This window comes from Carex rostrata, chromosome 18 (genome assembly GCF_964058835.1).
Source record: "Carex rostrata chromosome 18, lpCarRost1.2, whole genome shotgun sequence".
Lineage (NCBI taxonomy): Eukaryota > Viridiplantae > Streptophyta > Magnoliopsida > Poales > Cyperaceae > Carex > Carex rostrata.
The window spans coordinates 5949783-5977666 of NC_135935.1; the positions used below are offsets into that span (position 1 = coordinate 5949783).

General features: G+C 40.7%; 56 non-coding genes across 56 annotated transcripts; all 56 read left to right on the forward strand.

Annotated features, from left to right (window-relative positions):
• Window positions 1-3: 3 nt before the first annotated feature.
• LOC144571159 (5S ribosomal RNA) lies at window positions 4-122 on the forward strand. Its single transcript, XR_013517371.1, has one exon. It is a non-coding gene; the product is annotated as a 5S ribosomal RNA (ribosomal RNA).
• A 239-nt stretch (window positions 123-361) lies between these two features.
• LOC144571161 (5S ribosomal RNA) lies at window positions 362-480 on the forward strand. Its single transcript, XR_013517373.1, has one exon. It is a non-coding gene; the product is annotated as a 5S ribosomal RNA (ribosomal RNA).
• Window positions 481-719: 239 nt separating this feature from the next.
• On the forward strand, window positions 720-838 carry LOC144571163 (5S ribosomal RNA). Its single transcript, XR_013517374.1, has one exon. It is a non-coding gene; the product is annotated as a 5S ribosomal RNA (ribosomal RNA).
• A 239-nt stretch (window positions 839-1077) lies between these two features.
• Window positions 1078-1196, forward strand: LOC144571164 (5S ribosomal RNA). The gene has a single exon (XR_013517375.1). It is a non-coding gene; the product is annotated as a 5S ribosomal RNA (ribosomal RNA).
• Window positions 1197-1435: 239 nt separating this feature from the next.
• Window positions 1436-1554, forward strand: LOC144571165 (5S ribosomal RNA). Its single transcript, XR_013517376.1, has one exon. It is a non-coding gene; the product is annotated as a 5S ribosomal RNA (ribosomal RNA).
• A 239-nt stretch (window positions 1555-1793) lies between these two features.
• On the forward strand, window positions 1794-1912 carry LOC144571166 (5S ribosomal RNA). Its single transcript, XR_013517377.1, has one exon. It is a non-coding gene; the product is annotated as a 5S ribosomal RNA (ribosomal RNA).
• A 239-nt stretch (window positions 1913-2151) lies between these two features.
• LOC144571167 (5S ribosomal RNA) lies at window positions 2152-2270 on the forward strand. Its single transcript, XR_013517378.1, has one exon. It is a non-coding gene; the product is annotated as a 5S ribosomal RNA (ribosomal RNA).
• Window positions 2271-2509: 239 nt separating this feature from the next.
• LOC144571169 (5S ribosomal RNA) lies at window positions 2510-2628 on the forward strand. Its single transcript, XR_013517379.1, has one exon. It is a non-coding gene; the product is annotated as a 5S ribosomal RNA (ribosomal RNA).
• Window positions 2629-2867: 239 nt separating this feature from the next.
• On the forward strand, window positions 2868-2986 carry LOC144571170 (5S ribosomal RNA). Its single transcript, XR_013517380.1, has one exon. It is a non-coding gene; the product is annotated as a 5S ribosomal RNA (ribosomal RNA).
• A 239-nt stretch (window positions 2987-3225) lies between these two features.
• On the forward strand, window positions 3226-3344 carry LOC144571171 (5S ribosomal RNA). Its single transcript, XR_013517381.1, has one exon. It is a non-coding gene; the product is annotated as a 5S ribosomal RNA (ribosomal RNA).
• Window positions 3345-3583: 239 nt separating this feature from the next.
• On the forward strand, window positions 3584-3702 carry LOC144571172 (5S ribosomal RNA). The gene has a single exon (XR_013517382.1). It is a non-coding gene; the product is annotated as a 5S ribosomal RNA (ribosomal RNA).
• A 239-nt stretch (window positions 3703-3941) lies between these two features.
• On the forward strand, window positions 3942-4060 carry LOC144571174 (5S ribosomal RNA). The gene has a single exon (XR_013517384.1). It is a non-coding gene; the product is annotated as a 5S ribosomal RNA (ribosomal RNA).
• A 239-nt stretch (window positions 4061-4299) lies between these two features.
• On the forward strand, window positions 4300-4418 carry LOC144570478 (5S ribosomal RNA). The gene has a single exon (XR_013516742.1). It is a non-coding gene; the product is annotated as a 5S ribosomal RNA (ribosomal RNA).
• Window positions 4419-4657: 239 nt separating this feature from the next.
• Window positions 4658-4776, forward strand: LOC144571175 (5S ribosomal RNA). The gene has a single exon (XR_013517385.1). It is a non-coding gene; the product is annotated as a 5S ribosomal RNA (ribosomal RNA).
• A 239-nt stretch (window positions 4777-5015) lies between these two features.
• On the forward strand, window positions 5016-5134 carry LOC144571176 (5S ribosomal RNA). The gene has a single exon (XR_013517386.1). It is a non-coding gene; the product is annotated as a 5S ribosomal RNA (ribosomal RNA).
• A 239-nt stretch (window positions 5135-5373) lies between these two features.
• Window positions 5374-5492, forward strand: LOC144571177 (5S ribosomal RNA). The gene has a single exon (XR_013517387.1). It is a non-coding gene; the product is annotated as a 5S ribosomal RNA (ribosomal RNA).
• Window positions 5493-5716: 224 nt separating this feature from the next.
• LOC144570195 (5S ribosomal RNA) lies at window positions 5717-5835 on the forward strand. Its single transcript, XR_013516460.1, has one exon. It is a non-coding gene; the product is annotated as a 5S ribosomal RNA (ribosomal RNA).
• Window positions 5836-6059: 224 nt separating this feature from the next.
• On the forward strand, window positions 6060-6178 carry LOC144571178 (5S ribosomal RNA). The gene has a single exon (XR_013517388.1). It is a non-coding gene; the product is annotated as a 5S ribosomal RNA (ribosomal RNA).
• A 239-nt stretch (window positions 6179-6417) lies between these two features.
• Window positions 6418-6536, forward strand: LOC144571180 (5S ribosomal RNA). Its single transcript, XR_013517389.1, has one exon. It is a non-coding gene; the product is annotated as a 5S ribosomal RNA (ribosomal RNA).
• Window positions 6537-14859: 8323 nt separating this feature from the next.
• Window positions 14860-14978, forward strand: LOC144570745 (5S ribosomal RNA). Its single transcript, XR_013516998.1, has one exon. It is a non-coding gene; the product is annotated as a 5S ribosomal RNA (ribosomal RNA).
• Window positions 14979-15202: 224 nt separating this feature from the next.
• Window positions 15203-15321, forward strand: LOC144571181 (5S ribosomal RNA). The gene has a single exon (XR_013517390.1). It is a non-coding gene; the product is annotated as a 5S ribosomal RNA (ribosomal RNA).
• Window positions 15322-15560: 239 nt separating this feature from the next.
• LOC144571182 (5S ribosomal RNA) lies at window positions 15561-15679 on the forward strand. The gene has a single exon (XR_013517391.1). It is a non-coding gene; the product is annotated as a 5S ribosomal RNA (ribosomal RNA).
• Window positions 15680-15918: 239 nt separating this feature from the next.
• On the forward strand, window positions 15919-16037 carry LOC144571183 (5S ribosomal RNA). Its single transcript, XR_013517392.1, has one exon. It is a non-coding gene; the product is annotated as a 5S ribosomal RNA (ribosomal RNA).
• A 239-nt stretch (window positions 16038-16276) lies between these two features.
• On the forward strand, window positions 16277-16395 carry LOC144570479 (5S ribosomal RNA). The gene has a single exon (XR_013516743.1). It is a non-coding gene; the product is annotated as a 5S ribosomal RNA (ribosomal RNA).
• Window positions 16396-16634: 239 nt separating this feature from the next.
• LOC144570490 (5S ribosomal RNA) lies at window positions 16635-16753 on the forward strand. The gene has a single exon (XR_013516754.1). It is a non-coding gene; the product is annotated as a 5S ribosomal RNA (ribosomal RNA).
• Window positions 16754-16992: 239 nt separating this feature from the next.
• LOC144570752 (5S ribosomal RNA) lies at window positions 16993-17111 on the forward strand. Its single transcript, XR_013517005.1, has one exon. It is a non-coding gene; the product is annotated as a 5S ribosomal RNA (ribosomal RNA).
• A 239-nt stretch (window positions 17112-17350) lies between these two features.
• On the forward strand, window positions 17351-17469 carry LOC144571184 (5S ribosomal RNA). The gene has a single exon (XR_013517393.1). It is a non-coding gene; the product is annotated as a 5S ribosomal RNA (ribosomal RNA).
• Window positions 17470-17708: 239 nt separating this feature from the next.
• LOC144571186 (5S ribosomal RNA) lies at window positions 17709-17827 on the forward strand. Its single transcript, XR_013517395.1, has one exon. It is a non-coding gene; the product is annotated as a 5S ribosomal RNA (ribosomal RNA).
• Window positions 17828-18066: 239 nt separating this feature from the next.
• On the forward strand, window positions 18067-18185 carry LOC144571187 (5S ribosomal RNA). Its single transcript, XR_013517396.1, has one exon. It is a non-coding gene; the product is annotated as a 5S ribosomal RNA (ribosomal RNA).
• A 239-nt stretch (window positions 18186-18424) lies between these two features.
• On the forward strand, window positions 18425-18543 carry LOC144571188 (5S ribosomal RNA). Its single transcript, XR_013517397.1, has one exon. It is a non-coding gene; the product is annotated as a 5S ribosomal RNA (ribosomal RNA).
• Window positions 18544-18782: 239 nt separating this feature from the next.
• Window positions 18783-18901, forward strand: LOC144570079 (5S ribosomal RNA). Its single transcript, XR_013516349.1, has one exon. It is a non-coding gene; the product is annotated as a 5S ribosomal RNA (ribosomal RNA).
• Window positions 18902-19140: 239 nt separating this feature from the next.
• On the forward strand, window positions 19141-19259 carry LOC144571189 (5S ribosomal RNA). Its single transcript, XR_013517398.1, has one exon. It is a non-coding gene; the product is annotated as a 5S ribosomal RNA (ribosomal RNA).
• A 239-nt stretch (window positions 19260-19498) lies between these two features.
• On the forward strand, window positions 19499-19617 carry LOC144570640 (5S ribosomal RNA). Its single transcript, XR_013516899.1, has one exon. It is a non-coding gene; the product is annotated as a 5S ribosomal RNA (ribosomal RNA).
• A 239-nt stretch (window positions 19618-19856) lies between these two features.
• On the forward strand, window positions 19857-19975 carry LOC144571190 (5S ribosomal RNA). The gene has a single exon (XR_013517399.1). It is a non-coding gene; the product is annotated as a 5S ribosomal RNA (ribosomal RNA).
• A 239-nt stretch (window positions 19976-20214) lies between these two features.
• LOC144571192 (5S ribosomal RNA) lies at window positions 20215-20333 on the forward strand. The gene has a single exon (XR_013517401.1). It is a non-coding gene; the product is annotated as a 5S ribosomal RNA (ribosomal RNA).
• Window positions 20334-20572: 239 nt separating this feature from the next.
• Window positions 20573-20691, forward strand: LOC144571193 (5S ribosomal RNA). Its single transcript, XR_013517402.1, has one exon. It is a non-coding gene; the product is annotated as a 5S ribosomal RNA (ribosomal RNA).
• Window positions 20692-20930: 239 nt separating this feature from the next.
• Window positions 20931-21049, forward strand: LOC144571194 (5S ribosomal RNA). The gene has a single exon (XR_013517403.1). It is a non-coding gene; the product is annotated as a 5S ribosomal RNA (ribosomal RNA).
• Window positions 21050-21288: 239 nt separating this feature from the next.
• Window positions 21289-21407, forward strand: LOC144571196 (5S ribosomal RNA). Its single transcript, XR_013517404.1, has one exon. It is a non-coding gene; the product is annotated as a 5S ribosomal RNA (ribosomal RNA).
• A 239-nt stretch (window positions 21408-21646) lies between these two features.
• Window positions 21647-21765, forward strand: LOC144571197 (5S ribosomal RNA). The gene has a single exon (XR_013517405.1). It is a non-coding gene; the product is annotated as a 5S ribosomal RNA (ribosomal RNA).
• Window positions 21766-22004: 239 nt separating this feature from the next.
• LOC144571199 (5S ribosomal RNA) lies at window positions 22005-22123 on the forward strand. The gene has a single exon (XR_013517407.1). It is a non-coding gene; the product is annotated as a 5S ribosomal RNA (ribosomal RNA).
• A 239-nt stretch (window positions 22124-22362) lies between these two features.
• Window positions 22363-22481, forward strand: LOC144571200 (5S ribosomal RNA). The gene has a single exon (XR_013517408.1). It is a non-coding gene; the product is annotated as a 5S ribosomal RNA (ribosomal RNA).
• A 239-nt stretch (window positions 22482-22720) lies between these two features.
• LOC144571201 (5S ribosomal RNA) lies at window positions 22721-22839 on the forward strand. Its single transcript, XR_013517409.1, has one exon. It is a non-coding gene; the product is annotated as a 5S ribosomal RNA (ribosomal RNA).
• Window positions 22840-23078: 239 nt separating this feature from the next.
• LOC144570641 (5S ribosomal RNA) lies at window positions 23079-23197 on the forward strand. Its single transcript, XR_013516900.1, has one exon. It is a non-coding gene; the product is annotated as a 5S ribosomal RNA (ribosomal RNA).
• A 239-nt stretch (window positions 23198-23436) lies between these two features.
• Window positions 23437-23555, forward strand: LOC144571202 (5S ribosomal RNA). Its single transcript, XR_013517410.1, has one exon. It is a non-coding gene; the product is annotated as a 5S ribosomal RNA (ribosomal RNA).
• Window positions 23556-23794: 239 nt separating this feature from the next.
• LOC144571203 (5S ribosomal RNA) lies at window positions 23795-23913 on the forward strand. Its single transcript, XR_013517411.1, has one exon. It is a non-coding gene; the product is annotated as a 5S ribosomal RNA (ribosomal RNA).
• Window positions 23914-24152: 239 nt separating this feature from the next.
• LOC144571204 (5S ribosomal RNA) lies at window positions 24153-24271 on the forward strand. Its single transcript, XR_013517412.1, has one exon. It is a non-coding gene; the product is annotated as a 5S ribosomal RNA (ribosomal RNA).
• A 239-nt stretch (window positions 24272-24510) lies between these two features.
• Window positions 24511-24629, forward strand: LOC144571205 (5S ribosomal RNA). The gene has a single exon (XR_013517413.1). It is a non-coding gene; the product is annotated as a 5S ribosomal RNA (ribosomal RNA).
• Window positions 24630-24868: 239 nt separating this feature from the next.
• LOC144571206 (5S ribosomal RNA) lies at window positions 24869-24987 on the forward strand. The gene has a single exon (XR_013517414.1). It is a non-coding gene; the product is annotated as a 5S ribosomal RNA (ribosomal RNA).
• Window positions 24988-25226: 239 nt separating this feature from the next.
• LOC144570455 (5S ribosomal RNA) lies at window positions 25227-25345 on the forward strand. Its single transcript, XR_013516720.1, has one exon. It is a non-coding gene; the product is annotated as a 5S ribosomal RNA (ribosomal RNA).
• A 239-nt stretch (window positions 25346-25584) lies between these two features.
• On the forward strand, window positions 25585-25703 carry LOC144571207 (5S ribosomal RNA). The gene has a single exon (XR_013517415.1). It is a non-coding gene; the product is annotated as a 5S ribosomal RNA (ribosomal RNA).
• A 239-nt stretch (window positions 25704-25942) lies between these two features.
• On the forward strand, window positions 25943-26061 carry LOC144570642 (5S ribosomal RNA). The gene has a single exon (XR_013516901.1). It is a non-coding gene; the product is annotated as a 5S ribosomal RNA (ribosomal RNA).
• Window positions 26062-26300: 239 nt separating this feature from the next.
• Window positions 26301-26419, forward strand: LOC144571208 (5S ribosomal RNA). The gene has a single exon (XR_013517416.1). It is a non-coding gene; the product is annotated as a 5S ribosomal RNA (ribosomal RNA).
• A 239-nt stretch (window positions 26420-26658) lies between these two features.
• LOC144571210 (5S ribosomal RNA) lies at window positions 26659-26777 on the forward strand. Its single transcript, XR_013517418.1, has one exon. It is a non-coding gene; the product is annotated as a 5S ribosomal RNA (ribosomal RNA).
• Window positions 26778-27016: 239 nt separating this feature from the next.
• Window positions 27017-27135, forward strand: LOC144570456 (5S ribosomal RNA). The gene has a single exon (XR_013516721.1). It is a non-coding gene; the product is annotated as a 5S ribosomal RNA (ribosomal RNA).
• A 239-nt stretch (window positions 27136-27374) lies between these two features.
• On the forward strand, window positions 27375-27493 carry LOC144571212 (5S ribosomal RNA). Its single transcript, XR_013517419.1, has one exon. It is a non-coding gene; the product is annotated as a 5S ribosomal RNA (ribosomal RNA).
• Window positions 27494-27732: 239 nt separating this feature from the next.
• LOC144570615 (5S ribosomal RNA) lies at window positions 27733-27851 on the forward strand. The gene has a single exon (XR_013516875.1). It is a non-coding gene; the product is annotated as a 5S ribosomal RNA (ribosomal RNA).
• Window positions 27852-27884: the final 33 nt, after the last annotated feature.

Here is a 27884-nt window from a genome sequence, read left to right on the forward strand (position 1 = left end):
AACGGATGCGATCATACCAGCACTAAAGCACCGGATCCCATCGGAACTCCGCAGTTAAGCGTGCTTGGGCAGGAGTAGTACTAGGATGGGTGACCTCCTGGGAAGTCCCTGTGTTGCATTCCTTTTTATTTTATTTTATTTTATTTTTTGTTGCCGCGCGTCGCACCCGCAAATGGCGTAATTCTGTATATGAGCGCACGAGGCGGTTGTCTCGGAGTTTTATCGAATTATGGAATTTTAACTTGTAAATTAAATTAAATTAAATTAAATTAGTTAGATAATTTTTGATGAAATTAAATCGGTTTTTAAATTAAAATAGTCGTTATTTGCGTTTAAGTAGAGGTTTGAGTCATTCTATAACGGATGCGATCATACCAGCACTAAAGCACCGGATCCCATCGGAACTCCGCAGTTAAGCGTGCTTGGGCAGGAGTAGTACTAGGATGGGTGACCTCCTGGGAAGTCCCTGTGTTGCATTCCTTTTTATTTTATTTTATTTTATTTTTTGTTGCCGCGCGTCGCACCCGCAAATGGCGTAATTCTGTATATGAGCGCACGAGGCGGTTGTCTCGGAGTTTTATCGATTTATGGAATTTTAACTTGTAAATTAAATTAAATTAAATTAAATTAGTTAGATAATTTTTGATGAAATTAAATCGGTTTTTAAATTAAAATAGTCGTTATTTGCGTTTAAGTAGAGGTTTGAGTCATTCTATAACGGATGCGATCATACCAGCACTAAAGCACCGGATCCCATCGGAACTCCGCAGTTAAGCGTGCTTGGGCAGGAGTAGTACTAGGATGGGTGACCTCCTGGGAAGTCCCTGTGTTGCATTCCTTTTTATTTTATTTTATTTTATTTTTTGTTGCCGCGCGTCGCACCCGCAAATGGCGTAATTCTGTATATGAGCGCACGAGGCGGTTGTCTCGGAGTTTTATCGAATTATGGAATTTTAACTTGTAAATTAAATTAAATTAAATTAAATTAGTTAGATAATTTTTGATGAAATTAAATCGGTTTTTAAATTAAAATAGTCGTTATTTGCGTTTAAGTAGAGGTTTGAGTCATTCTATAACGGATGCGATCATACCAGCACTAAAGCACCGGATCCCATCGGAACTCCGCAGTTAAGCGTGCTTGGGCAGGAGTAGTACTAGGATGGGTGACCTCCTGGGAAGTCCCTGTGTTGCATTCCTTTTTATTTTATTTTATTTTATTTTTTGTTGCCGCGCGTCGCACCCGCAAATGGCGTAATTCTGTATATGAGCGCACGAGGCGGTTGTCTCGGAGTTTTATCGAATTATGGAATTTTAACTTGTAAATTAAATTAAATTAAATTAAATTAGTTAGATAATTTTTGATGAAATTAAATCGGTTTTTAAATTAAAATAGTCGTTATTTGCGTTTAAGTAGAGGTTTGAGTCATTCTATAACGGATGCGATCATACCAGCACTAAAGCACCGGATCCCATCGGAACTCCGCAGTTAAGCGTGCTTGGGCAGGAGTAGTACTAGGATGGGTGACCTCCTGGGAAGTCCCTGTGTTGCATTCCTTTTTATTTTATTTTATTTTATTTTTTGTTGCCGCGCGTCGCACCCGCAAATGGCGTAATTCTGTATATGAGCGCACGAGGCGGTTGTCTCGGAGTTTTATCGATTTATGGAATTTTAACTTGTAAATTAAATTAAATTAAATTAAATTAGTTAGATAATTTTTGATGAAATTAAATCGGTTTTTAAATTAAAATAGTCGTTATTTGCGTTTAAGTAGAGGTTTGAGTCATTCTATAACGGATGCGATCATACCAGCACTAAAGCACCGGATCCCATCGGAACTCCGCAGTTAAGCGTGCTTGGGCAGGAGTAGTACTAGGATGGGTGACCTCCTGGGAAGTCCCTGTGTTGCATTCCTTTTTATTTTATTTTATTTTATTTTTTGTTGCCGCGCGTCGCACCCGCAAATGGCGTAATTCTGTATATGAGCGCACGAGGCGGTTGTCTCGGAGTTTTATCGATTTATGGAATTTTAACTTGTAAATTAAATTAAATTAAATTAAATTAGTTAGATAATTTTTGATGAAATTAAATCGGTTTTTAAATTAAAATAGTCGTTATTTGCGTTTAAGTAGAGGTTTGAGTCATTCTATAACGGATGCGATCATACCAGCACTAAAGCACCGGATCCCATCGGAACTCCGCAGTTAAGCGTGCTTGGGCAGGAGTAGTACTAGGATGGGTGACCTCCTGGGAAGTCCCTGTGTTGCATTCCTTTTTATTTTATTTTATTTTATTTTTTGTTGCCGCGCGTCGCACCCGCAAATGGCGTAATTCTGTATATGAGCGCACGAGGCGGTTGTCTCGGAGTTTTATCGAATTATGGAATTTTAACTTGTAAATTAAATTAAATTAAATTAAATTAGTTAGATAATTTTTGATGAAATTAAATCGGTTTTTAAATTAAAATAGTCGTTATTTGCGTTTAAGTAGAGGTTTGAGTCATTCTATAACGGATGCGATCATACCAGCACTAAAGCACCGGATCCCATCGGAACTCCGCAGTTAAGCGTGCTTGGGCAGGAGTAGTACTAGGATGGGTGACCTCCTGGGAAGTCCCTGTGTTGCATTCCTTTTTATTTTATTTTATTTTATTTTTTGTTGCCGCGCGTCGCACCCGCAAATGGCGTAATTCTGTATATGAGCGCACGAGGCGGTTGTCTCGGAGTTTTATCGAATTATGGAATTTTAACTTGTAAATTAAATTAAATTAAATTAAATTAGTTAGATAATTTTTGATGAAATTAAATCGGTTTTTAAATTAAAATAGTCGTTATTTGCGTTTAAGTAGAGGTTTGAGTCATTCTATAACGGATGCGATCATACCAGCACTAAAGCACCGGATCCCATCGGAACTCCGCAGTTAAGCGTGCTTGGGCAGGAGTAGTACTAGGATGGGTGACCTCCTGGGAAGTCCCTGTGTTGCATTCCTTTTTATTTTATTTTATTTTATTTTTTGTTGCCGCGCGTCGCACCCGCAAATGGCGTAATTCTGTATATGAGCGCACGAGGCGGTTGTCTCGGAGTTTTATCGATTTATGGAATTTTAACTTGTAAATTAAATTAAATTAAATTAAATTAGTTAGATAATTTTTGATGAAATTAAATCGGTTTTTAAATTAAAATAGTCGTTATTTGCGTTTAAGTAGAGGTTTGAGTCATTCTATAACGGATGCGATCATACCAGCACTAAAGCACCGGATCCCATCGGAACTCCGCAGTTAAGCGTGCTTGGGCAGGAGTAGTACTAGGATGGGTGACCTCCTGGGAAGTCCCTGTGTTGCATTCCTTTTTATTTTATTTTATTTTATTTTTTGTTGCCGCGCGTCGCACCCGCAAATGGCGTAATTCTGTATATGAGCGCACGAGGCGGTTGTCTCGGAGTTTTATCGAATTATGGAATTTTAACTTGTAAATTAAATTAAATTAAATTAAATTAGTTAGATAATTTTTGATGAAATTAAATCGGTTTTTAAATTAAAATAGTCGTTATTTGCGTTTAAGTAGAGGTTTGAGTCATTCTATAACGGATGCGATCATACCAGCACTAAAGCACCGGATCCCATCGGAACTCCGCAGTTAAGCGTGCTTGGGCAGGAGTAGTACTAGGATGGGTGACCTCCTGGGAAGTCCCTGTGTTGCATTCCTTTTTATTTTATTTTATTTTATTTTTTGTTGCCGCGCGTCGCACCCGCAAATGGCGTAATTCTGTATATGAGCGCACGAGGCGGTTGTCTCGGAGTTTTATCGAATTATGGAATTTTAACTTGTAAATTAAATTAAATTAAATTAAATTAGTTAGATAATTTTTGATGAAATTAAATCGGTTTTTAAATTAAAATAGTCGTTATTTGCGTTTAAGTAGAGGTTTGAGTCATTCTATAACGGATGCGATCATACCAGCACTAAAGCACCGGATCCCATCGGAACTCCGCAGTTAAGCGTGCTTGGGCAGGAGTAGTACTAGGATGGGTGACCTCCTGGGAAGTCCCTGTGTTGCATTCCTTTTTATTTTATTTTATTTTATTTTTTGTTGCCGCGCGTCGCACCCGCAAATGGCGTAATTCTGTATATGAGCGCACGAGGCGGTTGTCTCGGAGTTTTATCGAATTATGGAATTTTAACTTGTAAATTAAATTAAATTAAATTAAATTAGTTAGATAATTTTTGATGAAATTAAATCGGTTTTTAAATTAAAATAGTCGTTATTTGCGTTGAAGTAGAGGTTTGAGTCATTCTATAACGGATGCGATCATACCAGCACTAAAGCACCGGATCCCATCGGAACTCCGCAGTTAAGCGTGCTTGGGCAGGAGTAGTACTAGGATGGGTGACCTCCTAGGAAGTCCCTGTGTTGCATTCCTTTTTATTTTATTTTATTTTATTTTTTGTTGCCGCGCGTCGCACCCGCAAATGGCGTAATTCTGTATATGAGCGCACGAGGCGGTTGTCTCGGAGTTTTATCGATTTATGGAATTTTAACTTGTAAATTAAATTAAATTAAATTAAATTAGTTAGATAATTTTTGATGAAATTAAATCGGTTTTTAAATTAAAATAGTCGTTATTTGCGTTTAAGTAGAGGTTTGAGTCATTCTATAACGGATGCGATCATACCAGCACTAAAGCACCGGATCCCATCGGAACTCCGCAGTTAAGCGTGCTTGGGCAGGAGTAGTACTAGGATGGGTGACCTCCTGGGAAGTCCCTGTGTTGCATTCCTTTTTATTTTATTTTATTTTATTTTTTGTTGCCGCGCGTCGCACCCGCAAATGGCGTAATTCTGTATATGAGCGCACGAGGCGGTTGTCTCGGAGTTTTATCGAATTATGGAATTTTAACTTGTAAATTAAATTAAATTAAATTAAATTAGTTAGATAATTTTTGATGAAATTAAATCGGTTTTTAAATTAAAATAGTCGTTATTTGCGTTTAAGTAGAGGTTTGAGTCATTCTATAACGGATGCGATCATACCAGCACTAAAGCACCGGATCCCATCGGAACTCCGCAGTTAAGCGTGCTTGGGCAGGAGTAGTACTAGGATGGGTGACCTCCTGGGAAGTCCCTGTGTTGCATTCCTTTTTATTTTATTTTATTTTATTTTTTGTTGCCGCGCGTCGCACCCGCAAATGGCGTAATTCTGTATATGAGCGCACGAGGCGGTTGTCTCGGAGTTTTATCGAATTATGGAATTTTAACTTGTAAATTAAATTAAATTAAATTAAATTAGTTAGATAATTTTTGATGAAATTAAATCGGTTTTTAAATTAAAATAGTCGTTATTTGCGTTTAAGTAGAGGTTTGAGTCATTCTATAACGGATGCGATCATACCAGCACTAAAGCACCGGATCCCATCGGAACTCCGCAGTTAAGCGTGCTTGGGCAGGAGTAGTACTAGGATGGGTGACCTCCTGGGAAGTCCCTGTGTTGCATTCCTTTTTATTTTATTTTATTTTATTTTTTGTTGCCGCGCGTCGCACCCGCAAATGGCGTAATTCTGTATATGAGCGCACGAGGCGGTTGTCTCGGAGTTTTATCGAATTATGGAATTTTAACTTGTAAATTAAATTAGTTAGATAATTTTTGATGAAATTAAATCGGTTTTTAAATTAAAATAGTCGTTATTTGCGTTTAAGTAGAGGTTTGAGTCATTCTATAACGGATGCGATCATACCAGCACTAAAGCACCGGATCCCATCGGAACTCCGCAGTTAAGCGTGCTTGGGCAAGAGTAGTACTAGGATGGGTGACCTCCTGGGAAGTCCCTGTGTTGCATTCCTTTTTATTTTATTTTATTTTATTTTTTGTTGCCGCGCGTCGCACCCGCAAATGGCGTAATTCTGTATATGAGCGCACGAGGCGGTTGTCTCGGAGTTTTATCGAATTATGGAATTTTAACTTGTAAATTAAATTAGTTAGATAATTTTTGATGAAATTAAATCGGTTTTTAAATTAAAATAGTCGTTATTTGCGTTTAAGTAGAGGTTTGAGTCATTCTATAACGGATGCGATCATACCAGCACTAAAGCACCGGATCCCATCGGAACTCCGCAGTTAAGCGTGCTTGGGCAGGAGTAGTACTAGGATGGGTGACCTCCTGGGAAGTCCCTGTGTTGCATTCCTTTTTATTTTATTTTATTTTATTTTTTGTTGCCGCGCGTCGCACCCGCAAATGGCGTAATTCTGTATATGAGCGCACGAGGCGGTTGTCTCGGAGTTTTATCGAATTATGGAATTTTAACTTGTAAATTAAATTAAATTAAATTAAATTAGTTAGATAATTTTTGATGAAATTAAATCGGTTTTTAAATTAAAATAGTCGTTATTTGCGTTTAAGTAGAGGTTTGAGTCATTCTATAACGGATGCGATCATACCAGCACTAAAGCACCGGATCCCATCGGAACTCCGCAGTTAAGCGTGCTTGGGCAGGAGTAGTACTAGGATGGGTGACCTCCTGGGAAGTCCCTGTGTTGCATTCCTTTTTATTTTATTTTATTTTATTTTTTGTTGCCGCGCGTCGCACCCGCAAATGGCGTAATTCTGTATATGAGCGCACGAGGCGGTTGTCTCGGAGTTTTATCGAATTATGGAATTTTAACTTGTAAATTAAATTAGTTAGATAATTTTTGATGAAATTAAATCGGTTTTTAAATTAAAATAGTCGTTATTTGCGTTTAAGTAGAGGTTTGAGTCATTCTAGTGATGCGAGTCGCACTGACTGGTACCTGGTGGCAGGGACGATCCAGCAGAGGCGGAAAAAGAAGGAAGGAGAGGGTTTTGATCGTGAGTGGAGAGGGCGATGGAGAAAAGGGTGAGGAGTAGGTGTTTCGGCAGGGGTGGATGGAGAGTTGATCGGTGAAGAGGTGGTGAAGACCGACGGGTAGGAGAAGAAGGGTTTAGGGTTTCGGTGGAGGGTTTCGTTGAGGCTCGCACGGAGGTGATTCGAGTCGCAACGAAGAAGAACAAGAAGAAGGAGAGGTGGGGTTCGCTGGGCAGAGGAAGAAGAAAGGAACAGGAGAGGTGCGGGTGAGGGTTATATGGTGAGACTCGCGTCGTTTGGGCGCACCCCTTCTGATGCTGCGTCTGTTCGCATTGATGCGAGTCGTATCATGTGGGATGCGAGTCGCATCGAGTGATGCAAGTCGCATCGGAGATGATGCGAGTCGCATCAAGTGGAAGTTGGTAATTCTTTTCGGTAGAAAGGAAAAATAGCTAACTAATCTAACTAAAAGTAAACTGAAAAGGCTTGGGTTGCCTCCCAAGAAGCGCTTGTTTCAGGTCTCAAGCTCGACTTTCTTTGTGCTAATCCTCCGGTGAGACGGGATCAGAGAGGTCTTGAACAACCCGCTCCTGATAATCATGATCTGCCACATAGTGCTTGAGACGCTGACCGTTCACTTTGAAATCCCCACATGTGTCATTCCCAATTTCAATTGCGCCGAAATGGTGCACCCTTCGTACCACAAACGGACCTGACCATCTGGTTTTCAATTTCCCAGGAAAGAGTCGTAACCTGGAATTGAACAAGAGGACCAGATCGCCTTCCTTGAAGTCGCGAGACATGATGCGCTTGTCATGAATTCGTTTGGTTTTGTCTTTGTAGATCCTCGCATTCTCGTATGAGTGCTGACGCATCTCTTCCAATTCGTGCAAATCGAGGATACGCTTCTCTCCAGCTGCTAACAAGTCCATGTTGATAGCACGAGTGGCCCAGAACGCTTTGTGCTCAATCTCAACTGGCAGATGACACGGCTTTCCATACACCAGCTTGAAAGGGCTCATCCCAATCGGTGTTTTGAATGCTGTACGGTAGGCCCAAAGCGCGTCACTCAATTTCAAAGACCAATCCTTCCTTGTTCTTGCCACGGTCTTCTCCAAGATAGATTTGATTTCCCTGTTGGAGATTTCAGCTTGGCCGTTCGACTGAGGATGGTAAGAGGTGGAGACCTTGTGCGTCACTCCATGTCGCTGCAGGAGATTGTTGAATTGACGGTTTATGAAATGCTTCCCTCCATCGCTGATGACAGCTCTTGGCACTCCAAAACGAGGAAAGATGACATCATTGAATAATCGCTTCACCGCGCCTGAGTCAGCTCTTCGACAGGCCACTGCCTCGACCCATTTTGAAACGTAGTCAACCGCAACTAGAATGTACTCATTTCCACATGAAGCTGGAAATGGTCCCATGAAATCTATGCCCCACACGTCGAAGACTTCGACCTCAAGAATGGAGTTGAGAGGCATCTCATTGCGATTAGTGATGTTCCCAGTGCGTTGACACTTGTCACATGACATCACCAAGGTTTTCGCGTCCTTAAAGATAGATGGCCAGAAGAAACCACATTGTAAAACCTTGGCGGCCGTTTTGGAGAACGAGGCATGTCCGCCATAGGCGGATGAATGGCAGTGCTCGAGAATGGAACGTGTCTCTTCATGTGGTACACAGCGTCGGAGGAGGCTGTCGATCCCTAACTTGAAAAGAAAGGGATCGTCCCAGAAATAGAATTTTGCGTCAGATTTTAGCTTTTTCCTCTGCTGGTAAGTCATGGCGTTTGGGAGGATCCCAGAGGCAAGGTAATTGGCCATGTCTGCATACCAAGGGTCTGGATACCTGCTCAAGCGGGTCGCATTGACTCCCATGCGAGTCTCATCATGAAGGATGCGAGTCGCAAGACACTCCATGCGAGTCGCATCAAGGTGAGCCAGAGTTGAAGCGGAGAAGAGCTGCTCGTCGGGAAAGGAATCATCGATTGGCAAGTCGGCAGAACTCTCGTCATCCAAACGGAGTCTGGAGAGATGGTCGGCTACGGTGTTTTCGACCCCTTTCTTGTCTCTGATTTCAAGATCGAATTCTTGCAGGAGAAGAATCCATCTTATCAGTCGAGGCTTTGCGTCCTGCTTTTTCAACAAGTACCTGAGCGCGGCATGGTCGGTGTAGATGATGATCTTCGAACCAACCAGATACGACCTGAACTTGTCAAGAGCAAACACAACAGCAAGAAGTTCTTTCTCGGTAGTCGTGTAATTCATCTGGGCAGGGTCTAGCACCTTGCTAGCGTAGTAGATGGCACATGGCATCGATCCCTTCCTCTGCCCAAGAACAGCTCCTACTGCGTAGTCGCTCGCATCGCACATGATCTCAAAGGGAAGAGACCAGTCAGGTGGTTGCAGGATAGGTGCTGAGATGAGAGACTCCTTCAAGCTGTGAAAAGATTTGACGCATTCTTCAGTGAAGACAAAGTCAGACTCCTTGATGAGCAGATTGGTCAATGGCTTAGCAATCTTGGAAAAATCCTTGATGAACCGACGGTAGAATCCAGCATGTCCAAGAAAGCTTCGAACTCCTTTGACGCTCGTCGGAATCTCTAGTTTCTCGATCACTTCGATCTTGGCCTTGTCGACTTCGATGCCTTTTGAGGTCACGACATGTCCAAGGACGACTCCTGACTGGACCATGAAGTGGCATTTCTCCCAGTTCAGAATGAGATGGACTTCCTCACATCTCTGCAAGATCTTGCACAGGTTGGTCAGACAAGTGTCGAAGCATGTTCCATACACCGAGAAGTCATCCATAAAAATTTCAACCTCTTTCTCAATGAAGTCTGAAAAGATGGCCATCATGGCTCTTTGAAAGGTTGCTGGTGCATTGCACAGACCAAATGGCATCCTACGGTACGCGTACGTACCGTAGGGACAGGTAAAAGTGGTCATTTCTTGGTCTTGTGGGTGAATCGGTATCTGGAAGAAACCAGAGTAACCATCCAGATAGCAGAAATAGGAGTGATCTGCAAGTCGTTCGAGGAGTTGGTCAACGAATGGCAGAGGGAAATGGTCCTTGCGTGTGGCTGCGTTCAGCTTCCTGTAGTCGATGCACATGCGATGTCCCGTCACCACACGGGTTTGGACCAGTTCATTCTTCGCATTTCTCACCACCGTTGCCCCTCCTTTCTTTGGCACCACGTGGACTGGGCTCACCCATCTACTGTCAGAGATAGGGTATATAATACCGGCGTCTAGAAGCTTGAGAATTTCTTTCTTGACTACCTCTTTCAGGTTCGGATTGAGCCGTCTTTGGTGCTCAACAGATGGCTTGTGATCATCCTCCAAGAAGATTCGGTGTGAGCAGATGGACGGGCTGATCCCCTTCAAGTCGTTGATCGAATACCCAATCGCCCCTCGATGAAGTGTCAATTTCTCCAAAAGCTTGGCGGTTTGTTCGGGATTCAATTCGGCGTTTACTATAACGGGGAGAGATTGATCTGGTCCAAGGTACTCGTACCTGAGGTTGGCTGGTAGAGGCTTGAGCTCAAGAGTGGGTTTCTCTGTCTGGGCTTTGATGCAAGTCGCATCATGCTCCTTGCGAGTCGCATCACACTCCTTGCGAGTCGCATCAGGTGTACTTGAGTCGCCTCCATTAGCTCCAAATTCTCCAGACCTTGGGATGCGACTCGCATGGGGTTGATGCGGGTCGCATCCAGTCTCCCCAAAGTCAGCTGCTTTCACATCCGCTCCACATACTTCCGAATTCGTTATTTCAACTTGCATTTCAGACAGAAATTCGAAATGCTCGTTCATACTCTCATTGGTCCGCTCAAGAAGGTAGTCTTCTACCAAATCCGTTAAACATTCTTCGATCACATCTACTCGGAAACAAGATTCGGTTGAAGGATACTTCATGGCGTGGTCGATTTGAAAACACACTTTCTCTCCTCCAAAGTTCATGGTCAGCGTTCCCTGAGAGACGTCGATGATTGCACCTGCCGTTCTGAGGAAAGGTCGTCCCAAGATGATGGGGACTTCCTTATCCTCTTCCATCTCCATGACAACAAAATCGACAGGTACGAAATACTTACCGACTTGAACTGGTACATCTTCCACAATGCCAAGTGGTAGTCGTACCGAGGAGTCTGCTAGTTGTAATGACATTCGCGTTGGTCTGAGCTCACCTACCCCCATTCGCTCATAGATCGTGCGTGGCATGAGACTCACGCTTGCTCCTAGATCGCAGAGAGCTTTCCTGATTGTCGCCTTTCCTATGATGCAAGGAATGGAGAACTTACCTGGATCGTCCAATTTGGGAGGTAGGTCGTTCTTCAGAATGGCACTGCATTGTTCTGTCAACTTCACCGTTTCATTTCCCCCCAAGCTTCGCTTATTGGATAGAATATCTTTCAGGAACTTGGCATAGGAGGGCATTTGAGTCAAGGCATCGGTGAACGGGATCGTGATTTGCAGGCCTTTGATCACCTCAGTGAATTTCGCGAATTGTGCGTTCAACTTGTTCTCAGCTAATCGTCGGGGAAAGGGTACAGGTGGTCTGTAAGGTTTTTCAACTCCTTTCCCTTTCTCTCTGTCAGACTTGTCAGATTCCTTTGATGCGGGTCGCACTGTACCAATGCGAGTCGCATCCAGAGGTTCTTCTGGAGTCGATGCGAGTCGCACTGTGGTGGTGCAGGTCGCATCAGAGTTGATGCCAGTCGCATCAGGGATGGTGCCAGTTGCATCAATGGTGGTGCCAGTCGCATCGGTTAGAATCTGATCAGTTGGGAAAGCTGATTCATCGTACTGAGTCCCACTCCTCAGTGTGATCGCCTTAGCTTCTCCTCTGGGGTTTGGTTCTGGCTGCGCTGGCAGTTTGCCAGGTTGAGGTTGGCTGGAAGTGACGATATGACTCAGTTGCTCCAACAATTTGCTTTGGGTGGCCATTTGAGTTGCCATTGATTGCATTTGCTCCCACATCATCTGGTTCATCTTCCCTTGCTCGTGTGTGAAGTTCGTCGCATAGGGAGGCACATATGGTTTGGAAGGGCCAGCTTGAGGTGCTCGGTTGTTCTGATTGGGGAAGGAGGCGTTCTGGTAGAAGTTTCTGTTGTTGCCTCCTCCAGAAGAATTGTTCCAGTTGCTGCCGGATGATGGATTGATGAAGGAGTTATTGTTGTTGGTGGGGTTGGTGAAAGGGGGCCTGGGAGCATTGTTGAAAGGCGCAGGGTTGTTTTGATTCCTATTCCAATTCTGTTGTTCCATTGGATCCTTGGAGTAGGATCGGTTGAAGGGAGGTTTTGGGAAAAAGGAAGGTTCATTGTTGATGGAATTGACCTGCTCGCTCTCCTCATCAGCTTGCACCAATGGACATTGCTCGTAAGCATGTCTCTCATCACCACACATGACGCATGCTTGGGGTTGCTGTTCAACTGCTTTGACGCTGAGCTTGTCCATCGCTCTCTGCATGGCGTCCATCTTAGCGGTGAGAGCCGTGATGTGATCCACCTCGTACTTGCCACCTCCTTGGCTACCTCCTTGGCCTCCTCGTCGTCGTGAGTTGTCACGGCCGGACCATTGCTGGTTCTGCGCCATGCTGTCTATCAAGTTCATAGCCTCTAAAGGCTCCCTTGACATCAGCGCGCCTCCAGCAACAGCGTCGACGTAAGCACGAGTGCTTTCGTTCAAGCCGTCATAAAACGTTTGGATCAAGAGCCAGTCCGGTATACCGTGGTGTGGACAAGAGTATTGCAATTCTCTAAACCTTTCCCATGCCTCATTCAGGGGTTCATCAAAAATTTGACTAAAGCTGGTCAGGTCATGTCTTACCTTGGCAGTTCGTTTATGAGGGAAAAATCTGGTCAGAAACAATTTGGACAATTCCCTCCAAGTCAAAACTGAGTCCCTAGGTAAAGATCCTAACCATTTCTTTGCTTTGTCCCTAAGAGTGAAAGGAAATAGAGCAAGCTTGGTGTAATCAGCATTCTCACCGTTGGTTTTGATGGTCGTGATGCACTCGAGGAATGTTTGGAGATGAGAGTGCGGGTCTTCGTGGTCGAGTCCATGAAAGGTGTTCTGCTGCACCATGTTGACAACTCCCGGATTGAAGTTGGGTTGTTGTCCTGGAATGCGCGGCAGCCGGATTGCACCTCTCACATCTCCAGCCCTTGGTACATTGAACTCTCGCAAGGTCCTTGGCATGAAGACATCCATGTCGTCGTCAGACTGGTCAGTCAAGTCTTCTCGCTCTCTATTTCTTTCTGCATCCCTGTCCTCCCTGCTCGGATGTTCTGACATTGTCTCTGTGATGCGAGTCGCTTCGGTTGTGATGCGAGTCGCTTCGGTTGTGATGCGAGTCGCGTCAACCTCTGTGCGGGTCGCTTCAGTCGATGTCTGAGCAGGGACTGTGTCTTCTGGAGGTGTTTCGTCGAAGAGTGGTCCTCTGCTCCTCAGTTGGTAAGTCAGCTTGTATTTACCTGCAGTAGGGGGGATGAAAGCCAGTTTTTTTTTTTTTTTTTTTAGTGATAAAGAAGTAAAGCAAAAGAAAAGATACAAACTAAAATCTAGATTAACTAAGAAAAGTGTAAATCTAGAAAGGAATTGATAGCCGTCCCCGGCAACGGCGCCAAAACTTGTTCGCTTCTCAGAGTGTGCTTACAAAGTTCCAAATACAACTAATTGTACTTGTTTTAAACCTTGAATCCACTCACGTCTAGGATTGCAAGTGTACAATCCTATCCGTGTAGTAAAATAAGGTATCGATCCTCAGGGACGGTTAAACTCAATTCTAGACTTTCACAAATCCAAGTTAGGTACTAGAAGTTTGAAGAATTGGGTTTGATTTGTTTCAATTTCTAAATTTCAAAAGACAATTCAATTAAAGGTAAATGAAAGCGATTAAAAGATTTGGTTTTGAATCAATTATAAAATGTGTTCTTAGGATTTCAGACTTCATCTCCAAACTTTTCCTTCTCTGGACCTATCATACAACTCGCATCATCTCTGATGCGACCTGTGTGATGCGACTCGCATCATCTCTGATGCGGGTCGCATGGCCCTCGAGCAGAGCTGACATGAGTTCGTATCTAAGTTGATTTCTTGTGCGAGGCTTCGACCTGTGGCTCTCGCCTACTGGTATCTAACCTAGATTGATTGTCTGGTTAACTAGAAGTATCTATAACCTCTCGATAATAGAAATTTCACCTCTCGGTTACTATTGATCTTAGATCTACTTCAAGTGCTCAATTACAATTGCAAGATACATCAAGGCCTAATTACTAGAAGAGATGCTATAGACATCTAACAGTAGACAATCAAGAATCAATCAAGAAATCACAATCAAGCAAACAATGAATACTCAAACAACAATCACACAAGTTCAACATTAGATCAAAACATCATTCAACTCAAAGAAAAGGTTTGGAGATTACATCTTAACCCTAAGAAACAGGGATCTACTCAAGCATAACAAAAGTAAACATGAAAGAGAGAGAGAATAGGCAGATCATAATGGAGCTCGAAGATCCAAGGTGGATTGGAGAGGATCTTGCAATCTTCTCTTCTTCTCCTCTTCTTCAAGCAAGCTCCAATCTCCTTCTTCTCTCTTGATCTTCGCTCTTTTTGTGTTCTGGAATGTAGAGGGGGAAAAAAAGCCTCCCGAATTCTGGCATAGGACCTCCTTATATAGGCAACAGAGTTGACTTTGGGCTTGTCAGATTTAATTTGAACTGGGCGGCAACAGTTGATGCGACTCGCATCAGGTGGATGCGACTCGCATCAGATGGTCTTCAAGAGAGAGCAGTGAGGGTCGCATCGCAGGTCGCTTTGGGCTTGGATGCGACTCGCACCAGATGAATGCGACTCGCATCAGAGCTTCCTGAAGTCTGCCAATTGCCTGATTTTGCCCAATTTCGCTTGATTCCTGCAAAGTAAGAACCAAAACTTAGCAGTACCACATTCTATGGATGTTCAATGTAAAAGGCACCTTTTATTGGTTCAAAACATAGATTTTCATATGGAAACAAGTCGAAATGATAGGTCTAATAATGTGATAACACCAGCACTAAAGCACCGGATCCCATCGGAACTCCGCAGTTAAGCGTGCTTGGGCAGGAGTAGTACTAGGATGGGTGACCTCCTGGGAAGTCCCTGTGTTGCATTCCTTTTTATTTTATTTTATTTTATTTTTTGTTGCCGCGCGTCGCACCCGCAAATGGCGTAATTCTGTATATGAGCGCACGAGGCGGTTGTCTCGGAGTTTTATCGAATTATGGAATTTTAACTTGTAAATTAAATTAGTTAGATAATTTTTGATGAAATTAAATCGGTTTTTAAATTAAAATAGTCGTTATTTGCGTTTAAGTAGAGGTTTGAGTCATTCTATAACGGATGCGATCATACCAGCACTAAAGCACCGGATCCCATCGGAACTCCGCAGTTAAGCGTGCTTGGGCAGGAGTAGTACTAGGATGGGTGACCTCCTGGGAAGTCCCTGTGTTGCATTCCTTTTTATTTTATTTTATTTTATTTTTTGTTGCCGCGCGTCGCACCCGCAAATGGCGTAATTCTGTATATGAGCGCACGAGGCGGTTGTCTCGGAGTTTTATCGAATTATGGAATTTTAACTTGTAAATTAAATTAAATTAAATTAAATTAGTTAGATAATTTTTGATGAAATTAAATCGGTTTTTAAATTAAAATAGTCGTTATTTGCGTTTAAGTAGAGGTTTGAGTCATTCTATAACGGATGCGATCATACCAGCACTAAAGCACCGGATCCCATCGGAACTCCGCAGTTAAGCGTGCTTGGGCAGGAGTAGTACTAGGATGGGTGACCTCCTGGGAAGTCCCTGTGTTGCATTCCTTTTTATTTTATTTTATTTTATTTTTTGTTGCCGCGCGTCGCACCCGCAAATGGCGTAATTCTGTATATGAGCGCACGAGGCGGTTGTCTCGGAGTTTTATCGAATTATGGAATTTTAACTTGTAAATTAAATTAAATTAAATTAAATTAGTTAGATAATTTTTGATGAAATTAAATCGGTTTTTAAATTAAAATAGTCGTTATTTGCGTTTAAGTAGAGGTTTGAGTCATTCTATAACGGATGCGATCATACCAGCACTAAAGCACCGGATCCCATCGGAACTCCGCAGTTAAGCGTGCTTGGGCAGGAGTAGTACTAGGATGGGTGACCTCCTGGGAAGTCCCTGTGTTGCATTCCTTTTTATTTTATTTTATTTTATTTTTTGTTGCCGCGCGTCGCACCCGCAAATGGCGTAATTCTGTATATGAGCGCACGAGGCGGTTGTCTCGGAGTTTTATCGAATTATGGAATTTTAACTTGTAAATTAAATTAAATTAAATTAAATTAGTTAGATAATTTTTGATGAAATTAAATCGGTTTTTAAATTAAAATAGTCGTTATTTGCGTTTAAGTAGAGGTTTCAGTCATTCTATAACGGATGCGATCATACCAGCACTAAAGCACCGGATCCCATCGGAACTCCGCAGTTAAGCGTGCTTGGGCAGGAGTAGTACTAGGATGGGTGACCTCCTAGGAAGTCCCTGTGTTGCATTCCTTTTTATTTTATTTTATTTTATTTTTTGTTGCCGCGCGTCGCACCCGCAAATGGCGTAATTCTGTATATGAGCGCACGAGGCGGTTGTCTCGGAGTTTTATCGAATTATGGAATTTTAACTTGTAAATTAAATTAAATTAAATTAAATTAGTTAGATAATTTTTGATGAAATTAAATCGGTTTTTAAATTAAAATAGTCGTTATTTGCGTTTAAGTAGAGGTTTGAGTCATTCTATAACGGATGCGATCATACCAGCACTAAAGCACCGGATCCCATCGGAACTCTGCAGTTAAGCGTGCTTGGGCAGGAGTAGTACTAGGATGGGTGACCTCCTGGGAAGTCCCTGTGTTGCATTCCTTTTTATTTTATTTTATTTTATTTTTTGTTGCCGCGCGTCGCACCCGCAAATGGCGTAATTCTGTATATGAGCGCACGAGGCGGTTGTCTCGGAGTTTTATCGAATTATGGAATTTTAACTTGTAAATTAAATTAAATTAAATTAAATTAGTTAGATAATTTTTGATGAAATTAAATCGGTTTTTAAATTAAAATAGTCGTTATTTGCGTTTAAGTAGAGGTTTGAGTCATTCTATAACGGATGCGATCATACCAGCACTAAAGCACCGGATCCCATCGGAACTCTGCAGTTAAGCGTGCTTGGGCAGGAGTAGTACTAGGATGGGTGACCTCCTGGGAAGTCCCTGTGTTCCATTCCTTTTTATTTTATTTTATTTTATTTTTTGTTGCCGCGCGTCGCACCCGCAAATGGCGTAATTCTGTATATGAGCGCACGAGGCGGTTGTCTCGGAGTTTTATCGAATTATGGAATTTTAACTTGTAAATTAAATTAAATTAAATTAAATTAGTTAGATAATTTTTGATGAAATTAAATCGGTTTTTAAATTAAAATAGTCGTTATTTGCGTTTAAGTAGAGGTTTGAGTCATTCTATAACGGATGCGATCATACCAGCACTAAAGCACCGGATCCCATCGGAACTCCGCAGTTAAGCGTGCTTGGGCAGGAGTAGTACTAGGATGGGTGACCTCCTGGGAAGTCCCTGTGTTGCATTCCTTTTTATTTTATTTTATTTTATTTTTTGTTGCCGCGCGTCGCACCCGCAAATGGCGTAATTCTGTATATGAGCGCACGAGGCGGTTGTCTCGGAGTTTTATCGAATTATGGAATTTTAACTTGTAAATTAAATTAAATTAAATTAAATTAGTTAGATAATTTTTGATGAAATTAAATCGGTTTTTAAATTAAAATAGTCGTTATTTGCGTTTAAGTAGAAGTTTGAGTCATTCTATAACGGATGCGATCATACCAGCACTAAAGCACCGGATCCCATCGGAACTCCGCAGTTAAGCGTGCTTGGGCAGGAGTAGTACTAGGATGGGTGACCTCCTGGGAAGTCCCTGTGTTGCATTCCTTTTTATTTTATTTTATTTTATTTTTTGTTGCCGCGCGTCGCACCCGCAAATGGCGTAATTCTGTATATGAGCGCACGAGGCGGTTGTCTCGGAGTTCTATCGAATTATGGAATTTTAACTTGTAAATTAAATTAAATTAAATTAAATTAGTTAGATAATTTTTGATGAAATTAAATCGGTTTTTAAATTAAAATAGTCGTTATTTGCGTTTAAGTAGAGGTTTGAGTCATTCTATAACGGATGCGATCATACCAGCACTAAAGCACCGGATCCCATCGGAACTCCGCAGTTAAGCGTGCTTGGGCAGGAGTAGTACTAGGATGGGTGACCTCCTGGGAAGTCCCTGTGTTGCATTCCTTTTTATTTTATTTTATTTTATTTTTTGTTGCCGCGCGTCGCACCCGCAAATGGCGTAATTCTGTATATGAGCGCACGAGGCGGTTGTCTCGGAGTTTTATCGAATTATGGAATTTTAACTTGTAAATTAAATTAAATTAAATTAAATTAGTTAGATAATTTTTGATGAAATTAAATCGGTTTTTAAATTAAAATAGTCGTTATTTGCGTTTAAGTAGAGGTTTGAGTCATTCTATAACGGATGCGATCATACCAGCACTAAAGCACCGGATCCCATCGGAACTCCGCAGTTAAGCGTGCTTGGGCAGGAGTAGTACTAGGATGGGTGACCTCCTGGGAAGTCCCTGTGTTGCATTCCTTTTTATTTTATTTTATTTTATTTTTTGTTGCCGCGCGTCGCACCCGCAAATGGCGTAATTCTGTATATGAGCGCACGAGGCGGTTGTCTCGGAGTTTTATCGAATTATGGAATTTTAACTTGTAAATTAAATTAAATTAAATTAAATTAGTTAGATAATTTTTGATGAAATTAAATCGGTTTTTAAATTAAAATAGTCGTTATTTGCGTTTAAGTAGAGGTTTGAGTCATTCTATAACGGATGCGATCATACCAGCACTAAAGCACCGGATCCCATCGGAACTCCGCAGTTAAGCGTGCTTGGGCAGGAGTAGTACTAGGATGGGTGACCTCCTGGGAAGTTCCTGTGTTGCATTCCTTTTTATTTTATTTTATTTTATTTTTTGTTGCCGCGCGTCGCACCCGCAAATGGCGTAATTCTGTATATGAGCGCACGAGGCGGTTGTCTCGGAGTTTTATCGAATTATGGAATTTTAACTTGTAAATTAAATTAAATTAAATTAAATTAGTTAGATAATTTTTGATGAAATTAAATCGGTTTTTAAATTAAAATAGTCGTTATTTGCGTTTAAGTAGAGGTTTGAGTCATTCTATAACGGATGCGATCATACCAGCACTAAAGCACCGGATCCCATCGGAACTCCGCAGTTAAGCGTGCTTGGGCAGGAGTAGTACTAGGATGGGTGACCTCCTGGGAAGTCCCTGTGTTGCATTCCTTTTTATTTTATTTTATTTTATTTTTTGTTGCCGCGCGTCGCACCCGCAAATGGCGTAATTCTGTATATGAGCGCACGAGGCGGTTGTCTCGGAGTTTTATCGAATTATGGAATTTTAACTTGTAAATTAAATTAAATTAAATTAAATTAGTTAGATAATTTTTGATGAAATTAAATCGGTTTTTAAATTAAAATAGTCGTTATTTGCGTTTAAGTAGAGGTTTGAGTCATTCTATAACGGATGCGATCATACCAGCACTAAAGCACCGGATCCCATCGGAACTCCGCAGTTAAGCGTTCTTGGGCAGGAGTAGTACTAGGATGGGTGACCTCCTGGGAAGTCCCTGTGTTGCATTCCTTTTTATTTTATTTTATTTTATTTTTTGTTGCCGCGCGTCGCACCCGCAAATGGCGTAATTCTGTATATGAGCGCACGAGGCGGTTGTCTCGGAGTTTTATCGAATTATGGAATTTTAACTTGTAAATTAAATTAAATTAAATTAAATTAGTTAGATAATTTTTGATGAAATTAAATCGGTTTTTAAATTAAAATAGTCGTTATTTGCGTTTAAGTAGAGGTTTGAGTCATTCTATAACGGATGCGATCATACCAGCACTAAAGCACCGGATCCCATCGGAACTCCGCAGTTAAGCGTGCTTGGGCAGGAGTAGTACTAGGATGGGTGACCTCCTGGGAAGTCCCTGTGTTGCATTCCTTTTTATTTTATTTTATTTTATTTTTTGTTGCCGCGCGTCGCACCCGCAAATGGCGTAATTCTGTATATGAGCGCACGAGGCGGTTGTCTCGGAGTTTTATCGAATTATGGAATTTTAACTTGTAAATTAAATTAAATTAAATTAAATTAGTTAGATAATTTTTGATGAAATTAAATCGGTTTTTAAATTAAAATAGTCGTTATTTGCGTTTAAGTAGAGGTTTGAGTCATTCTATAACGGATGCGATCATACCAGCACTAAAGCACCGGATCCCATCGGAACTCCGCAGTTAAGCGTGCTTGGGCAGGAGTAGTACTAGGATGGGTGACCTCCTGGGAAGTCCCTGTGTTGCATTCCTTTTTATTTTATTTTATTTTATTTTTTGTTGCCGCGCGTCGCACCCGCAAATGGCGTAATTCTGTATATGAGCGCACGAGGCGGTTGTCTCGGAGTTTTATCGAATTATGGAATTTTAACTTGTAAATTAAATTAAATTAAATTAAATTAGTTAGATAATTTTTGATGAAATTAAATCGGTTTTTAAATTAAAATAGTCGTTATTTGCGTTTAAGTAGAGGTTTGAGTCATTCTATAACGGATGCGATCATACCAGCACTAAAGCACCGGATCCCATCGGAACTCCGCAGTTAAGCGTGCTTGGGCAGGAGTAGTACTAGGATGGGTGACCTCCTGGGAAGTCCCTGTGTTGCATTCCTTTTTATTTTATTTTATTTTATTTTTTGTTGCCGCGCGTCGCACCCGCAAATGGCGTAATTCTGTATATGAGCGCACGAGGCGGTTGTCTCGGAGTTCTATCGAATTATGGAATTTTAACTTGTAAATTAAATTAAATTAAATTAAATTAGTTAGATAATTTTTGATGAAATTAAATCGGTTTTTAAATTAAAATAGTCGTTATTTGCGTTTAAGTAGAGGTTTGAGTCATTCTATAACGGATGCGATCATACCAGCACTAAAGCACCGGATCCCATCGGAACTCCGCAGTTAAGCGTGCTTGGGCAGGAGTAGTACTAGGATGGGTGACCTCCTGGGAAGTCCCTGTGTTGCATTCCTTTTTATTTTATTTTATTTTATTTTTTGTTGCCGCGCGTCGCACCCGCAAATGGCGTAATTCTGTATATGAGCGCACGAGGCGGTTGTCTCGGAGTTCTATCGAATTATGGAATTTTAACTTGTAAATTAAATTAAATTAAATTAAATTAGTTAGATAATTTTTGATGAAATTAAATCGGTTTTTAAATTAAAATAGTCGTTATTTGCGTTTAAGTAGAGGTTTGAGTCATTCTATAACGGATGCGATCATACCAGCACTAAAGCACCGGATCCCATCGGAACTCCGCAGTTAAGCGTGCTTGGGCAGGAGTAGTACTAGGATGGGTGACCTCCTGGGAAGTCCCTGTGTTGCATTCCTTTTTATTTTATTTTATTTTATTTTTTGTTGCCGCGCGTCGCACCCGCAAATGGCGTAATTCTGTATATGAGCGCACGAGGCGGTTGTCTCGGAGTTTTATCGAATTATGGAATTTTAACTTGTAAATTAAATTAAATTAAATTAAATTAGTTAGATAATTTTTGATGAAATTAAATCGGTTTTTAAATTAAAATAGTCGTTATTTGCGTTTAAGTAGAGGTTTGAGTCATTCTATAACGGATGCGATCATACCAGCACTAAAGCACCGGATCCCATCGGAACTCCGCAGTTAAGCGTGCTTGGGCAGGAGTAGTACTAGGATGGGTGACCTCCTGGGAAGTCCCTGTGTTGCATTCCTTTTTATTTTATTTTATTTTATTTTTTGTTGCCGCGCGTCGCACCCGCAAATGGCGTAATTCTGTATATGAGCGCACGAGGCGGTTGTCTCGGAGTTCTATCGAATTATGGAATTTTAACTTGTAAATTAAATTAAATTAAATTAAATTAGTTAGATAATTTTTGATGAAATTAAATCGGTTTTTAAATTAAAATAGTCGTTATTTGCGTTTAAGTAGAGGTTTGAGTCATTCTATAACGGATGCGATCATACCAGCACTAAAGCACCGGATCCCATCGGAACTCCGCAGTTAAGCGTGCTTGGGCAGGAGTAGTACTAGGATGGGTGACCTCCTGGGAAGTCCCTGTGTTGCATTCCTTTTTATTTTATTTTATTTTATTTTTTGTTGCCGCGCGTCGCACCCGCAAATGGCGTAATTCTGTATATGAGCGCACGAGGCGGTTGTCTCGGAGTTTTATCGAATTATGGAATTTTAACTTGTAAATTAAATTAAAATAAATTAAATTAGTTAGATAATTTTTGATGAAATTAAATCGGTTTTTAAATTAAAATAGTCGTTATTTGCGTTTAAGTAGAGGTTTCAGTCATTCTATAACGGATGCGATCATACCAGCACTAAAGCACCGGATCCCATCGGAACTCCGCAGTTAAGCGTGCTTGGGCAGGAGTAGTACTAGGATGGGTGACCTCCTGGGAAGTCCCTGTGTTGCATTCCTTTTTATTTTATTTTATTTTATTTTTTGTTGCCGCGCGTCGCACCCGCAAATGGCGTAATTCTGTATATGAGCGCACGAGGCGGTTGTCTCGGAGTTTTATCGAATTATGGAATTTTAACTTGTAAATTAAATTAAATTAAATTAAATTAGTTAGATAATTTTTGATGAAATTAAATCGGTTTTTAAATTAAAATAGTCGTTATTTGCGTTTAAGTAGAGGTTTGAGTCATTCTATAACGGATGCGATCATACCAGCACTAAAGCACCGGATCCCATCGGAACTCCGCAGTTAAGCGTGCTTGGGCAGGAGTAGTACTAGGATGGGTGACCTCCTGGGAAGTCCCTGTGTTGCATTCCTTTTTATTTTATTTTATTTTATTTTTTGTTGCCGCGCGTCGCACCCGCAAATGGCGTAATTCTGTATATGAGCGCACGAGGCGGTTGTCTCGGAGTTTTATCGAATTATGGAATTTTAACTTGTAAATTAAATTAAATTAAATTAAATTAGTTAGATAATTTTTGATGAAATTAAATCGGTTTTTAAATTAAAATAGTCGTTATTTGCGTTTAAGTAGAGGTTTGAGTCATTCTATAACGGATGCGATCATACCAGCACTAAAGCACCGGATCCCATCGGAACTCCGCAGTTAAGCGTTCTTGGGCAGGAGTAGTACTAGGATGGGTGACCTCCTGGGAAGTCCCTGTGTTGCATTCCTTTTTATTTTATTTTATTTTATTTTTTGTTGCCGCGCGTCGCACCCGCAAATGGCGTAATTCTGTATATGAGCGCACGAGGCGGTTGTCTCGGAGTTTTATCGAATTATGGAATTTTAACTTGTAAATTAAATTAAAATAAATTAAATTAGTTAGATAATTTTTGATGAAATTAAATCGGTTTTTAAATTAAAATAGTCGTTATTTGCGTTTAAGTAGAGGTTTGAGTCATTCTATAACGGATGCGATCATACCAGCACTAAAGCACCGGATCCCATCGGAACTCCGCAGTTAAGCGTGCTTGGGCAGGAGTAGTACTAGGATGGGTGACCTCCTGGGAAGTCCCTGTGTTGCATTCCTTTTTATTTTATTTTATTTTATTTTTTGTTGCCGCGCGTCGCACCCGCAAATGGCGTAATTCTGTATATGAGCGCACGAGGCGGTTGTCTCGGAGTTTTATCGAATTATGGAATTTTAACTTGTAAATTAAATTAAATTAAATTAAATTAGTTAGATAATTTTTGATGAAATTAAATCGGTTTTTAAATTAAAATAGTCGTTATTTGCGTTTAAGTAGAGGTTTGAGTCATTCTATAACGGATGCGATCATACCAGCACTAAAGCACCGGATCCCATCGGAACTCCGCAGTTAAGCGTGCTTGGGCAGGAGTAGTACTAGGATGGGTGACCTCCTGGGAAGTCCCTGTGTTGCATTCCTTTTTATTTTATTTTATTTTATTTTTTGTTGCCGTGCGTCGCACCCGCAAATGGCGTAATTCTGTATATGAGCGCACGAGGCGGTTGTCTCGGAGTTTTATCGAATTATGGAATTTTAACTTGTAAATTAAATTAAATTAAATTAAATTAGTTAGATAATTTTTGATGAAATTAAATCGGTTTTTAAATTAAAATAGTCGTTATTTGCGTTTAAGTAGAGGTTTGAGTCATTCTATAACGGATGCGATCATACCAGCACTAAAGCACCGGATCCCATCGGAACTCCGCAGTTAAGCGTGCTTGGGCAGGAGTAGTACTAGGATGGGTGACCTCCTGGGAAGTCCCTGTGTTGCATTCCTTTTTATTTTATTTTATTTTATTTTTTGTTGCCGCGCGTCGCACCCGCAAATGGCGTAATTCTGTATATGAGCGCACGAGGCGGTTGTCTCGGAGTTTTATCGAATTATGGAATTTTAACTTGTAAATTAAATTAAATTAAATTAAATTAGTTAGATAATTTTTGATGAAATTAAATCGGTTTTTAAATTAAAATAGTCGTTATTTGCGTTTAAGTCGAGGTTTGAGTCATTCTATAACGGATGCGATCATACCAGCACTAAAGCACCGGATCCCATCGGAACTCCGCAGTTAAGCGTGCTTGGGCAGGAGTAGTACTAGGATGGGTGACCTCCTGGGAAGTCCCTGTGTTGCATTCCTTTTTATTTTATTTTATTTTATTTTTTGTTGCCGCGCGTCGCACCCGCAAATGGCGTAATTCTGTATATGAGCGCACGAGGCGGTTGTCTCGGAGTTTTATCGAATTATGGAATTTTAACATGTAAATTAAATTAAAATAAATTAAATTAGTTAGATAATTTTTGATGAAATTAAATCGGTTTTTAAATTAAAATAGTCGTTATTTGCGTTTAAGTCGAGGTTTGAGTCATTCTATAACGGATGCGATCATACCAGCACTAAAGCACCGGATCCCATCGGAACTCCGCAGTTAAGCGTGCTTGGGCAGGAGTAGTACTAGGATGGGTGACCTCCTGGGAAGTCCCTGTGTTGCATTCCTTTTTATTTTATTTTATTTTATTTTTTGTTGCCGCGCGTCGCACCCGCAAATGGCGTAATTCTGTATATGAGCGCACGAGGCGGTTGTCTCGGAGTTTTATCGAATTATGGAATTTTAACTTGTAAATTAAATTAAATTAAATTAAATTAGTTAGATAATTTTTGATGAAATTAAATCGGTTTTTAAATTAAAATAGTCGTTATTTGCGTTTAAGTAGAGGTTTGAGTCATTCTATAACGGATGCGATCATACCAGCACTAAAGCACCGGATCCCATCGGAACTCCGCAGTTAAGCGTGCTTGGGCAGGACTAGTACTAGGATGGGTGACCTCCTGGGAAGTCCCTGTGTTGCATTCCTTTTTATTTTAATTTATTTTATTTTTTGTTGCCGCGCGTCGCACCCGCAAATGGCGTAATTCTGTATATGAGCGCACGAGGCGGTTGTCTCGGAGTTTTATCGAATTATGGAATTTTAACTTGTAAATTAAATTAAATTAAATTAAATTAGTTAGATAATTTTTGATGAAATTAAATCGGTTTTTAAATTAAAATAGTCGTTATTTGCGTTTAAGTAGAGGTTTGAGTCATTCTATAACGGATGCGATCATACCAGCACTAAAGCACCGGATCCCATCGGAACTCCGCAGTTAAGCGTGCTTGGGCAGGAGTAGTACTAGGATGGGTGACCTCCTGGGAAGTCCCTGTGTTGCATTCCTTTTTATTTTATTTTATTTTATTTTTTGTTGCCGCGCGTCGCACCCGCAAATGGCGTAATTCTGTATATGAGCGCACGAGGCGGTTGTCTCGGAGTTTTATCGAATTATGGAATTTTAACTTGTAAATTAAATTAAATTAAATTAAATTAGTTAGATAATTTTTGATGAAATTAAATCGGTTTTTAAATTAAAATAGTCGTTATTTGCGTTTAAGTAGAGGTTTGAGTCATTCTATAACGGATGCGATCATACCAGCACTAAAGCACCGGATCCCATCGGAACTCCGCAGTTAAGCGTTCTTGGGCAGGAGTAGTACTAGGATGGGTGACCTCCTGGGAAGTCCCTGTGTTGCATTCCTTTTTATTTTATTTTATTTTATTTTTTGTTGCCGCGCGTCGCACCCGCAAATGGCGTAATTCTGTATATGAGCGCACGAGGCGGTTGTCTCGGAGTTTTATCGAATTATGGAATTTTAACTTGTAAATTAAATTAAAATAAATTAAATTAGTTAGATAATTTTTGATGAAATTAAATCGGTTTTTAAATTAAAATAGTCGTTATTTGCGTTTAAGTAGAGGTTTGAGTCATTCTATAACGGATGCGATCATACCAGCACTAAAGCACCGGATCCCATCGGAACTCCGCAGTTAAGCGTGCTTGGGCAGGAGTAGTACTAGGATGGGTGACCTCCTGGGAAGTCCCTGTGTTGCATTCCTTTTTATTTTATTTTATTTTATTTTTTGTTGCCGCGCGTCGCACCCGCAAATGGCGTAATTCTGTATATGAGCGCACGAGGCGGTTGTCTCGGAGTTTTATCGAATTATGGAATTTTAACTTGTAAATTAAATTAAATTAAATTAAATTAGTTAGATAATTTTTGATGAAATTAAATCGGTTTTTAAATTAAAATAGTCGTTATTTGCGTTTAAGTAGAGGTTTGAGTCATTCTATAACGGATGCGATCATACCAGCACTAAAGCACCGGATCCCATCGGAACTCCGCAGTTAAGCGTGCTTGGGCAGGAGTAGTACTAGGATGGGTGACCTCCTGGGAAGTCCCTGTGTTGCATTCCTTTTTATTTTATTTTATTTTATTTTTTGTTGCCGCGCGTCGCACCCGCAAATGGCGTAATTCTGTATATGAGCGCACGAGGCGGTTGTCTCGGAGTTTTATCGAATTATGGAATTTTAACTTGTAAATTAAATTAAATTAAATTAAATTAGTTAGATAATTTTTGATGAAATTAAATCGGTTTTTAAATTAAAATAGTCGTTATTTGCGTTTAAGTAGAGGTTTGAGTCATTCTATAACGGATGCGATCATACCAGCACTAAAGCACCGGATCCCATCGGAACTCCGCAGTTAAGCGTGCTTGGGCAGGACTAGTACTAGGATGGGTGACCTCCTGGGAAGTCCCTGTGTTGCATTCCTTTTTATTTTATTTTATTTTATTTTTTGTTGCCGCGCGTCGCACCCGCAAATGGCGTAATTCTGTATATGAGCGCACGAGGCGGTTGTCTCGGAGTTTTATCGAATTATGGAATTTTAACTTGTAAATTAAATTAAATTAAATTAAATTAGTTAGATAATTTTTGATGAAATTAAATCGGTTTTTAAATTAAAATAGTCGTTATTTGCGTTTAAGTCGAGGTTTGAGTCATTCTATAACGGATGCGATCATACCAGCACTAAAGCACCGGATCCCATCGGAACTCCGCAGTTAAGCGTGCTTGGGCAGGAGTAGTACTAGGATGGGTGACCTCCTGGGAAGTCCCTGTGTTGCATTCCTTTTTATTTTATTTTATTTTATTTTTTGTTGCCGCGCGTCGCACCCGCAAATGGCGTAATTCTGTATATGAGCGCACGAGGCGGTTGTCTCGGAGTTTTATCGAATTATGGAATTTTAACATGTAAATTAAATTAAAATAAATTAAATTAGTTAGATAATTTTTGATGAAATTAAATCGGTTTTTAAATTAAAATAGTCGTTATTTGCGTTTAAGTAGAGGTTTGAGTCATTCTATAACGGATGCGATCATACCAGCACTAAAGCACCGGATCCCACCGGAACTCCGCAGTTAAGCGTGCTTGGGCAGGAGTAGTACTAGGATGGGTGACCTCCTGGGAAGTCCCTGTGTTGCATTCCTTTTTATTTTATTTTATTTTATTTTTTGTTGCC